Source organism: Dermochelys coriacea, chromosome 5 (genome assembly GCF_009764565.3).
Source record: "Dermochelys coriacea isolate rDerCor1 chromosome 5, rDerCor1.pri.v4, whole genome shotgun sequence".
Classification (NCBI taxonomy): domain Eukaryota; kingdom Metazoa; phylum Chordata; order Testudines; family Dermochelyidae; genus Dermochelys; species Dermochelys coriacea.
The window spans coordinates 30,477,669-30,490,343 of NC_050072.1; the positions used below are offsets into that span (position 1 = coordinate 30,477,669).

Here is a 12,675-nt window from a genome sequence, read left to right on the forward strand (position 1 = left end):
TCTTGCCTCCTGTTGTTCTCTTTCCTATGACTGGGTCTTACTCGCACAAATGACTGAGTATAGACAGATCTGAAATGTAAAACTGGCAGCGCTGGATTCTCACAAAGAAGCAATGAGTATTTGAAAAGGCGAGTTCAGCAGAGGATACATAAAACTTAAATCACCTCTGGAAACTTGTCAGAAAATGCTGCTGCTTAATTTACTAATCTGTTTACTGTAGATTGCTCACACCTGTATGGTCCAAATTTGTGCATGAGTCACCAAATGCAATAGTAATGTAAGGCTGAATTGGGAAACACACATGAAGCTAGACAACACTGTGTGGATGATCAGAAACCCCATCTATGTGTGCAGCCCTGAGAATCACAGAAATTAAAGATGCTGGGGGTGTACTAGGTCATTTGGTCCAACTCCCTTCCAGTGCAATACTGTTCCCATGTGTATATTCTCCATTCCTTTGTCAATGTAAGCGGGGGAATAGTCCCACTCTTGTGGGGAACTTTCCTGGCTTCTGCACTACCCCGGTGAAGTGGGCTAGCGAAAGGATCTGAGTCCTCACTCCCACTTCCTTTACCCAGTGGCCTCCCTGCCCTTGAGGACTCCCCTTCCACTCTCCTGTCTGGCAGAGTCCTCGTAACCCCAACAAGGCTGGGCCCAGGATTCCTGGGGGGCTCGACCCTCAACCCTGCTGTAGTCACCTAGGACAGGGGCTAGGGTGTCCCCACTCTGGGGTCCTCTCTCTGCACTGGGCACTTCTCTGACCCACTGACCATTACGTACAAGTTAAAGCAAATGCAAGTTATTTAATCAACGATTAATTTTAAAAAGAATAAGGAAAAATGGGAAAGGTTAAAGGAAACACGTCACCCCGCTCTGTGGCAGGGAACATCACAAACAGTGTCTCTGGAATGTCCGGGCAGTTCACAGTCTGTTCCTTGTAAGTCTCAGGCCTCCTGCTCGGGCCCTGGCTGTGCTGTAGGGATGCTGTGGGATGGACACTTGCTCTGGTGGTGGCCACACGCTCTCAGGCTCTAAGTGATAGGACCCTTCTTCCCAGTGTCGCCCCCACTCTGTCGGGGTTATGATCCAAGCCTGGCCTGCACAGCCCCTTGGCTGAGGCGTCTCCCTGTGCTGGGCCTGCTGCCCAGGGTCCCCCTCGCTCTTCCCAGCTGCTCACCGCACCCAGCTCCGGACTGCTCCAGCCCCAGCTCCACCACTCTGTCGCTGCTGCTCTGCCTCCAGCTCTCTGGGCTGCTTCTTTGGCCCCTCTGGCTCTGGTTGCTGCAGCTCTGCTCCCAGGGCAAGTCTGCTGTCTCTGGGCTGTGCCTCTGGCTTTGAGGCTGCAGCTCTGCTCCCAGGACAGGGTCTGCTCTCACTGGATCTGGCACAGCTCAGCTTGAGCCCCTGCTTTCTCCTTAGCTCGGCCCCACTCTGTCTGACCCAGGCAATTCCAGCTCACACGGAGGACTGGACCTCCCTGGCCTCCTGACTCTCTGATTAGCCTGCCCGCCCTGTCATTCAGGCTGACCTGGAGCATTGGCCTCTCCCCATTGTTCCTGCGGACTGTCAGTCTCCTGATTCCCTGATCGACCCTTCCCCCTTTTTAGTACTGGGAGCTAGCAACTAAAACACCCCCACTGAATGTTAGTAAGGGGACAACAGTCCCCTTACATCAAACCTAATTAAATGGCTGCTACTATTTTTGGTATGTGAGAGACTGCTCTGCCATCTGATAGAACTCACTGTCAGGAAGGTTTTCTTGATATTCAACCTAAATTTCCCCTTTCTTTAATTTAATCCTGTTGTTCTGAGATATAGGTGCTTGTGTCACTTTAATAATTTCGCTTTGTGTTTGCACCTCCTGAATCTAACATCAGGTTGAATATTTAAAAAGATTAATGTTTATAGAAATTGACCTGTTTGGGGAAATTTTACAGATACTTCAAACAAAATTTAGCTAATGGGGCTGCATTTATTTTCCTTCATGCTCACAAATCCAGATGGACCTAGGCATCAAGGTAACAATGAAAGTCTACATGCAAAAGTAGGTTGCTAATTTAGCTGACAGAACTTCTATGGTAGTCTGAACTTTATGATAATTAGATTCTCTATGCAGAGTCAATGTTTTGTTAAAAAAGATGATATGATAGAGAGGCTTTTGTTTTAGAAACCCTATTAAAGTAAAAATCTTTAGTAAACTTCTGAGAACCCTCAAAAAAAACAGAGGATGTGTGTAGAGGACAGTATTGCCAGTTTCTTTTTTAAATGCTTGGAAGAGAAGGCTATTAAGAGTACTTTGCAAAAAAACAAAAATATGAGAAAGAAATGAAGATGCATCATCAATTTGAAGACAAAATTAGAGGAAAACCAGTACTTTGTTATTCCTTTATTTTGTATTTCTTTACAATTTCATTGGAACTTCCTATGGGTGTGTGAATCATAACTGAAGAGCCTCTGCAGTAATAAAACTCTGAATTAGTGTATCAATAAACTTCCGCACTATAATGATTAAGCTTGCAATTTAAAAACCATAAATGAAACACTTTGTACCAGAGATTTCTACAGTACCAAAACTGAATTGATCATACTTCTTTCTTAAATGAAGAAAGATCATAGGATCCAAATATTATATATAAAAAGAATACTGAATAATAAAATGCATGCTTTCTTGGCCTCAGAAAATGCAAACTCACATGTATTTCCCTCCCAAAAAGTCGGGCTGAAATTTTCACAGCTGCGTAAAGGATTTTGATATCCAGTTAAAATTAAGGGGACTTGGGCTTCCTAGTCCCTTACATGGCTTTGAAATCTCCCCTGTTATTCTGTACAGTTTTCTTTTCTGTGTTGCTATAGGCCTTCTAGTGAAAGAATGATGTTGTTAGCTAAAAATTAGTTGTTTCAGAGCCTTTCAGAGGATGCCCTGAATGAAAAATGAAATTTTCATCCCTCCCCACATACCTCCATGCATTGATTGGCTTATACCCCAGGTATGAAAAAGTAACGGAATTACAATGTTTTGTACAAAAATGTCTGTTAGATACATAGCAGCTGCCTTCTGCAATTACAAACTCTCTGATTTTGGGCTGAATAGGTGGGTTGGTATTATCTTTTATTGGGCCAACTTCTGTTGGTGAAAGAAACGTGCTTTTGCTCTTACACAGAGCTCTTCTTCAGGTCTGATTTAGCAGTGAATATATCTTCGAATTGAAAAACAGGATCTCTGTGGTTTACCAACTCTGGGCAATTTTATGTAAGGCTTTTTTAGGAGGTTTTATTTCCCACAAACTCAGAGTACTTGCCACCAATAAACTTCCTATAGATGATTATGCTGTAGAAGTGGCTGCTATTTTCACTTTCCCGGTGCCTAAAAATAGCTGAGTTTTTAGTCTCTTTAGATTTTGTGTAGCCATTGGAAAATTAGTGCACACCTTGCCTAAAAGATCCAAGGAGAATATAAAGTGGGATTGTCCTGCCAGTCAGATAACCTAATCTGTGTAGCGCAATGATATCATTGTTTTGGCAAATGGCTCTTGCTATTTATCTACATGAATATCTGCAGAAATCGGAAGCAGCCTGAATGTTCGACAATGGCAAGTTCAGGTATCATAGGCTTGATTCTGATCTCATGTGTGCCAGTGTAAAGCAGGAGTACCTTAGTCACAGGTGTAAATAATGAACTCTGATGCAGGCCCAATATCGCCACCAGTTACCCAGGGGAAACATCCAATGAGTTGTAATTTCTTCAGCTCCAACTTCATGAACTATTGGGAGGATTCTGTGCCCGACATGAGTCCTTTGATGATGTCATGAAGTTCAGTATAAAGTGTAATGAGTGAAGTGATAATATGCAGCTGTGTGTCTCTTGCCCCAGGGACCCTGCAAATTTGATGGCTGGACTGCTTTGGACAAAAATGAGAGATAGCAGTGTTGGATTTAACAGGGGGAGATCCTGGCCCCACTGAGGTCAGTGGCAGAACTCTCAATGACTTCATTCTCACCAGGATTTCACCCACCGTGTCCACAATACTAGGAAACTGGAACATTTGTTACTAGGTAGAAGTCGTCATTATGAGCGGCTAGCTCCTCCTTTTCCCTTCTTATCAGTGTGATGCCTTCAATGATAGTGAATCAGGTTACAAATCTTGGTTCATTTTCAGCCAAACCCTCTCTATGGAGAGCACTATGTGTTGGATGCAGTATGAACATACTTCCACAGACTGACCTTATATTAGCAACATGTGCCCTCTTGAGCACAAGTGTCATTTATTCTCATTCTCTTTTAGCAGGGTTTCTTTGCCTTAGGATATCTTATTCTTGGAAATCTCACCTTTGTAATTGACAATTCCATTGTTCCTAAGAAATAAAGCTGTCATGGAAGGTCATGACCAGGGAGGTGGTCCCTTTGATATCCTGAGTGTGTCCTGCTCTGTGAGTGGGTGTGGTGTTGAAGTTTTGGGTTTGTGTAGTTGAGGTGTCACCAGAGGGAATATTAGTCTCCCAATAAAAAGACATATGGAAATTCCACTTCCATCCCATCCCTAAGGCATGAAACTTGTTCTTCAAAAACAATTGGCACAGTTCAACTCTGATTTTTAAAAATATTTCAAAAATGTTTTCAGTTAAATCTGCTTTTCTTTTGACCACTGTTGGGCTCATGTATAACTCCAGGTTAACCCCCCTTTTTCTTGCATTTTGACAATCTCACTTGATTCTAAGGGGATGTTTTCTACTAGACTTTCTGTGCTGTTTCTGTATCATTAGGCAGGGCTTCAGTGAGGGCTGCTTGGTAAATAAAACTATTTATATTTTTCTTTAACTGTTTTGGGATCTCTCCTGGGTTGCACAGTTGTCCTTTCTGTGTTCCTTCCATCTTCCATCTTATCTTACAACTCCAATCATCTTATTTATTCTCTCATGCTTTCCCTCCCATTTTCTATCCACCTCCTGTTTTGTTTTATTTTTCTTAATATTTCTTTGTTCATTTTAATTCCTCTTTCCTTCTAGTTCTATGTTGTCTGTTCCCCTCAATCCACTCCCACTGTGTGTGTTGTATTCCCCCACACCTTAACTTTCCCTTGGTAGTGCATTCCCCAAGTGGTGTTCTCTTCATATATACTTCTGTGTTGCTCTTCTAGTTAAACTTAGGACACTAGTGTGTAAATATTTGCTGCCAGTTAGAGCAGCTACACAGGTATTGCATCCTTGCCCAGCTACTGTGCTGACCAGTCAGGATAGTATTAAATGTCATCAGCAGAATTCTTTTCTGACTTTTTGGTGATTGTGAATGTCTCTTTCTATCCAAGACTAGGTTGACTGATTTCTAATGCCAAAGACTTCCTTTTGTCACATGGGAAGTAGGGCAGTTAAACGTAAGAGGGTTCTTGCAGTTGTTGGAGTGAGTCAAGTTAAGTATATATATCCACTTGACCCACACTGGGTCACAAGGGGCATCTGGCTACCATCCTCTCCTTTCTTTAAAGGAACTTAGTGGGTCTAGCTGCGTCCATTCCAGGACCTAGTGCAATATTTGCTCAATCCTAATAGCCCTTGCTATTTAGCATATCATTCGGTCCAAGGTGTGACACATCCACAAGTGCCTCAAAGAATGGGATATGAAGCACTTTGGGCTTTCTTTTGCCCCATTGTCTATGGGCATATGGAACATGTGAGCAGGTTGCAGACAGACGGTTTGCTAATGTCCAGCACAGAGAAATTTAGGCTTTGAATTCAATCTCCCTGGCCTTGTTCAAGGTCCTGTGTACCCAGCCCCGATCTGTGTCTCCTTTTGCTTTCACTCAGTCTCTTCCACTCTGTCAGTGAAGCTTTCCTCATTCCCACCTCCTTCTGTGCTGCCCCCTCTGTTTGGAATGCCATTTCCAAGCCTGGTAACCAAGATACCTCCCCTCTCCTCATTCAGTTCTCTTCTGCCTTTTTGCCTATAAGAAAAGAATTAATGTTAATCAAGAGGGGAAACTTAAAAATCAAATTTAGCTGAACCATCAGGATTTGAACATGCCTGGCAAAATAACTGGGTGACTTTACTATTATAATCTTGTGTGATGGTTTGGGGGATATGCCTGTCAACGTGTAAATTCCATTTTGATTTTGTGTACACCATGTTGTATTTCAACCTCCATTTTTAAAGTAACCTGTAGTGTGGCTCAGAGCAATCATTTTGTAGCAGGAACTTGACACTTAGTAGAAAGACTGTCTGGAAAGTTCCTCTAGTGATATGATGAGTTGCTACCAGATGGGCCATTGATTTTGAACAATTATCCCAGAAGCTAATCTGGAGGTTGGAGCCTGGGAAGTCCCCAGCAGAAAAATGGGGCAGGAAAATGTTAGGAGCTGTTTAAAAGAGGAATGCTCTCTAACCAAAGGGAACCATTCCACTGCTTGAAGAACAGACCAAGTAGGCAGGAAGAGCTGCCTGGTCTAAAGGACAAACTCTGGACTCACATGGGTGGTTGGGACACACTGAGGGGGGTTACATTCAGGAGTTGGTTTTAAGAGTAAAAGTGTTTGTGGTTAAGAAATTCCTTTGCTAAGCCTGCACTTCCTTGCTGTATTGTCATGTTGTCCCTTAAGGGTGTAGCTAGAAAAAATAGGGCTCCCACAGCCAATTGGATTCTTGGGGGAGGATGCATAAGTTACAGGGGTTCTCAGAGGGGCTGTGGCATTGGTTCTGGGGTCAAGGCAACGGGACTGTGGGGTCCCACTGCCCAAGAAGAGTGTCAGACACAGGGTCTTCATCTGGGAATACACTTGACAGACCCAGAGCTAGGAACAGTAACCAGTCACTACCCAGACTGAGGAGGCTTGGAACCATATGGGATTCAATGGCTTGTTCCCATCACAACACACTGGTGTTGTTCAGAGAGCAGGATTAGGCTATACTGCAACACTTTGGTCCTACCTCCCCATGTCCCTGGCTTTTAAGTTTGTGTGTGACTCTGTCATTATGAATCTGAATTCAGATTATAAGCTGTTTGGGGCAGAAAATGTGATTCTATTTATCTCTGTGCCAGTGGAGGCTCAAATACAGAGGGCGTTGGGCACTGCCCCACCCCCCAAAATAAAACATGCATGGAGGGGGCTGCTATCGCTTTGTTGGGTTTGCAATCTGTATAGTAGCAAGGTGCTCTTCACCACCCCTTTCTGGCTCGTGCACAGACTGCTGAGTGAAGGTCTGACAGAAGGAAACCCATGCCAATTCTCAGTGTGATTTTAGATGCTGGATTCACCGCCCCAGCCACAGGCTTGACTACATTAATGTGCTCAGGGTGTCTTTTAGAGCATGCTAGCAGGGCCTACACAGGGGTGGGCAAATTTTTTGGCCTGAAGGCCACATCTGGGTATGGAAATTGTATGGCGGGCCATGAATGCTCACAAAATTGGGGTTTGGGGTGTGGGCTCTGGGTTAGGGTCAGAAATGAGGAATTCAGGGTGCAGGAAGGGGCTCCGGGCTGGGGCAGGGGGTTGGGATGCAGCTGGGGATGCTGGCTCTGGGGTGGGGCTGGGGATGAGGGGTTGGGGGTGCAGAAGGGCGCTCCGGGCTGGGACCTATGGGTTTGGAGGTTGGGAGGGGGATCAGGGTTGGGTCGGGGGTTGGGACGCTGGAGGGAGTCAGGGGTGTAGGCTCTGGGCGGCACTTACCTCAAGCAGCAGCATGTCCCTCCTCCAGCTCCTACGTGGAGCCGTAGTCAGGCAGTTCTGCACACTGCCCTGTTAGCAGGCGCTTGGGGTGGGGGCAGCGTGCAAAGCCCCCTTGCTGCCCCTACATGTAGGAGCCGGACAGGGGACATGCTGCCACTTCCGGGAGCCTTCCCTGGCTGGAGTGCCGGAGTGGGGCAAGCCCCGGACCCCGCTCCCCAGCCGGAGCTCAAGGGCCGGATTAAAACATCTGGAGGGCCAGATGTGGCCCTTGCGCCATAGTTTGCCCACCCCTGGTCTACGCAGTGCAGTTGGAATTCAACACTTTAGAGCACTCTGCAGTCTACACAGCTTGTGACTTGGGCAGTGAATGTGGTGCTCCAAACCCCACTCAAAATAGCCACAATTTGCCTCCTATCAGACCTTCACTGTGCAGTCTGCAGGGGATGAGGCAATTTAGAGAGAGAACGTAACAGAGGAAAGAGAAGAGGAGGACCACCACCATCCTGGGAAGAGTCCAGGCCCAGGACTGGCCAGGGTAAGTAAGGGCCCTAGACAGCATGGAAGGGTAACCTTCCTAGGACCCATCCTCCTGTTTGCCATGTTTGGAGGTGGGTGTGGATGGTAGTCCATGGGGACAAGTGAACATGATTTGTTTTATAGGCTATGCCCACGTGCCACAAAGTTCACCAGCGGCTGCTGCTCTGTGTAGCACCTACTACATTCAAGTGCTCAAAAATAAGAAATAAAAATTTAAAAATAGGACAGTATGTTAACACAAGTTGCACAAGTGTTGAAAGCCCTAACTGGTTGTATTAGTTCTGCTGAGTTCCTCTTCCTAAAGGTAACTTGCATTGGAAGGGAAAATTACATTTATTATTATTTTTATAGCACTCAATGTTGATTTAAATACTAAATGGAAGAATATAGAGTAGGACTTGTGATACTCAATGATTTAATTAATTAATTTGCCATACTTTTTGTATTCAACATGGAGTACCTATCTTTTGAATAAATACGTTATTTCTCTTCATAATAAATGATCTGCAGATTTATTTTTCCCCAATACACTTTTTATACTAAGTGATAAAATCAGTATAGTGCAGAATCCTTACAGTTTTAAATCATTAGAATATAGGACAGTTAATCCCTAACTAAAAATTCAAGTCCTCAGCATGCAACTGATTCCAGGAAAATAATCTTACCAATAAATAAATATGTAACCATAATACAGTATGTTAAATAATAAAGAAAAGTGGAGATAGTGAAGGCAATACATTTTTAGACAAGTTCTGTTAGTGCAGCTACAGATTAGAGGGAGCCCTGTCCAGAAAAAAGTTGTGGCAATGAAGTTCTGCTGAGGAAAAGGGATAGACATTATAACTTAAAGGATATCATGAAGGCATATAAAACTCTACAGCCTAAATACTTAATTCTCAGAAAGGTACTTGTGCTGGGATGGGACGACTTCACTGTAGCAAAGTGTGCAAATTCATTCCTATGGCTGCACATAAATATGCTCAAAATTACTAAATACCATGGTGATGATCAGATTATAAAAGTAGACATTTCCCCAGATCACTCAGGTCCTCCACAGCATGATATGTCATTGAGGCCTGGGATCAGGTCCTTGTTGTCTAGTGCCTATGTCCCCTGAAAGAGCTTCCCCGTGTTTACGCAGATGATTTCAAAGAAAGCAGCAGCTAGTCTGACTGTCAGCACCCAGTAATGCTACTTTGCTGCATTTATGTGTGTTCCTCTGCGTCTCAACAGTGCTGAGGGCCTGAATTTGACCCATAAACAAGCATTCAGGGTAGCAATTTTAGACTACAAGTCTCATACTTGAAATGGAAACATCACAGAGGAGCCATTTTGGCCATGATCCATGAAGGTAAAAATGTGCTTAATGGTAAAAGAAAAACAATTTAGAGTGAGGTTGTCAGGTCAGAGAAAAGATCCCCTTCTCCCTCCTGGACATAGAGTTAAACATAAAATTCAAGAGTATTTAGTCTTGATTTTTCTGAGACCTGTTTTCTGTTCATGGAGGTCTTAGAAATGGGCATTTTGGAGTAGACATAGAATTTATAACAGTTACTCTCTTCCAGGAGCATTGCTTGCTGTTGAAGAGCGTAATCAATCATGTCTGATATTCATTTACCACCTATGCTGCACTCTCCTTATTTATCCTTCTGATGAGAGTACAGCTCTAACCACATCCTACAGAAAACATCATCCTAATGTTGATTGACTACACTAATTGTGTGCAATACATAAATGTACTGCTAGTTTTTTTCACAAGAGAGGATTCCATTTTAGATAATAAAAAGCCACAAGCATCTGTTTCCCCATCACTTCCCGAAACATAATTGCAAGCTGAGTCACTCAGATAAATTGGGAAATAATTGGAAACTTATTAGTTACCCTTATTGTTTTGTAAATGAAAGAAGTACAAACTCTTGCTGTACTTACTAATGCAGTCAGTTGTGCCAGTGGTGTTTATGTCTGCAGGCTGGTTTTCTAAGGGACAAATCCTAACTGGTTTTCTGAGGCCACTGGAGGATACTGTTTGCCTACCATGAGTGGTGTGGTTCCTCTGAACGCTGAGGAGAAAGAGAGGGAGAGAATATGGGAACACAGGGCCCAGCTCTCTAGGGGTGCCTCCACATCCCTGCTCTGTGGGGCTTTCTGTTGGGCCAAGGGTATGGGAATGATTGCCAAAGGGCAGCAGGTGCTCAGTAGCTGCTGTAATTGCTGCAGAGTGGCTCCCATTAATCTAACTCAGGCCTGATCTACACCTAAAATGTAGATCAACCTAGGTATGTCACATCCCTGAGAGAGATAGTTCAGCCAACCGGAGTCCTGTTACAGAAACCGCTAGTTTGACTTCTTCCGATGACCCAGTTACCACTTTTTGAGGGGCTGGATTAAGTACAGAGACCAAAAAAAAACCCCTTTGTCTCTGTAGCAAGTCTCTACATTCCAATGCTACAGCAGCACGGCTGCAGCACCATAACTGCGCTGCTGTACCATCTGTAGTGCAGACATATCCTTAGATAGCAGATTCTTTCCGCCCCGCTACTTGGGCTCTGTACAGGTGGATGAGTTATGGATAGGCAGTACATTTGTCTGATCTTAAGCTGGACAGTCCTGTTTTTCTCTGGTTTGTCACCTGTCTGGTACTTCTGTAAAACCGGGCATGGTTTTGTCTGGTATCACCCATGGAGGAAGCCATTTTATAGAGTGTACAGTTCTACTCCTGCCAGCGTGACCTTGCACACTCGGTACATGCAAGTTCACAACAGCGGGAGCGGGGCGGCATGCTCTGCCAAATGGTGTCCTCTGTGCAGTGTGACCTCACATGCACCATGTGTAAGGTCACATTGGCAGGGAAAACTGAGGACTCATGTCCTATGTTCTGGGCACGGGAGGATTCGGCCCTAAGAGAGGAAATGATTGTCCATTACTGCCTCATTTCCCACTATTAAGTTCGTGTATAGGATTTTTTCTTCTTCGTCTCTTTTTCCTTTATTCTGCTTTTCCTGGTGAGGGTCACAGCGGCAACATGGAGAGTAGGGAGGACCACACTTCCTTTCTTTCGCAAAAGGTTCCAGCTGCTCCTGGGGGATTCCCCAGCGTTCCCAGGCCAGCCAGGAGATATAATCCCTCTAACATGTCCTGGGTCAGCCTCAGGGCCTCCTCCCAATGGGATGTGCCTGGTAGAGTTCCAAAGGAAACCTCCCAGGGGGGCATTCTTATCAGGTGCCTGAACCACCTCAGCTGGCTCCTCTGTATCGATAGGGTTTTTTTTCTTTTTAACTTAATTAACTAGACTGTATTGAGAAAGTGTTAAAAATCCCTTTGACAACCTAGAGAGTTGAAACCAACAATATTTGTTGACAATTTACGTAATCCTACTACAACATTTAGAGAATACTTGTTACTCAAGCAAACTGATCTGTGCTTCATCATCGCCAAGGCAAATCCCAAAGGGAAGTAACCTCCATGTAGATTAATTTCAACCTGGATTGATCTCAAGCTGGGTTCTTAAACTGATCTAGCTGGATATTCAGTTTGTCCTTCACTGGAGATTTTATTACATCACTGAAGCTTTTTTGCCATGTGATTGCCAACCATATGTTTACTAAGGAATGCTGCTAAGCATCAAAGAAAAGGAGTACTTGTGGCATCTTAGAGACTAACAAATTTATTTGAGCATAAGCTTTCATGAGCTACAGCTCACTTCATCGGATGCATTCGGTGGAAAATATAGTGGGGAGATTTATATACAAACACAGAGAACATGAAACAATGGGTTTTATCATACACACTGTAAGGAGAGTGATCACTTAAGATGAGCTATTACCAGCAGCAAAGAGGGGGAGAAGGAGGAAAACCTTTTGTGGTGATAATCAAGGTGGGCCATTTCCAGCAGTTAACAAGAACATCTGAGGAACAGTGGGGGGTGGGGTGGGGGAAGAAATAACATGGGGAAATAGTTTTAATTTATGTAATGACTCATCCACTCCCAGTCTCTATTCAAGCCTAAGTTAATTTTATCCAGTTTGCAAATTAATTCCAATTTAGCAATCTCTCTCCTTTTCTTTTTTGCGAATACAGACTAACACGGCTGCTACTCTGAAACCTGCTAAGCATCATAATTCATTGGTCTTCCATCCTAATAACATGTCCATACTAAAAAAGTTCCCGAAACTGAACTAGTGCTGATGGAGGTAGTTTCTGGATTCAGCTACAAATATCCTTATTGCTGATTGTATCCTGCCATTTAATATCGAGCAGCAGATAAAGGCAATGAGAACTTGTAGCTGATCTGTTGATTGTATATTAATTAAAATGATTACTTAAGAATTCCCTATTAACAGTCTGAGATTTGGTAGGTTTCAGAGTAGCAGCCGTGTTAGTCTGTATTCGCAAAAAGAAAAGGAATACTTGTGGCACCTTAGAGACTAACAAATTTATTAGAGTATAAGCTTTCGTGAGCTACAGCTCACTTCATCGGATGCA

At 43.9% G+C, this 12,675-nt stretch overlaps 1 protein-coding gene across 3 annotated transcripts in view; it reads left to right on the forward strand.

The window, feature by feature from the left end:
* GHR (growth hormone receptor) overlaps positions 1 to 12,675 on the forward strand; it is a 238,347-nt gene that overhangs the window by 197,397 nt on the left and 28,275 nt on the right. Inside the window, exon 2 of one of the 3 annotated variants that reach the window (XM_043514474.1) lies at positions 8,075 to 8,191. The exons of the other annotated variants lie outside the window; for them this stretch is intronic. The gene's annotated coding sequence lies outside the window, so the exon portion shown is untranslated. The remainder of the gene's footprint in view (positions 1 to 8,074; positions 8,192 to 12,675) is intronic. 3 annotated transcript variants of the gene reach the window in all.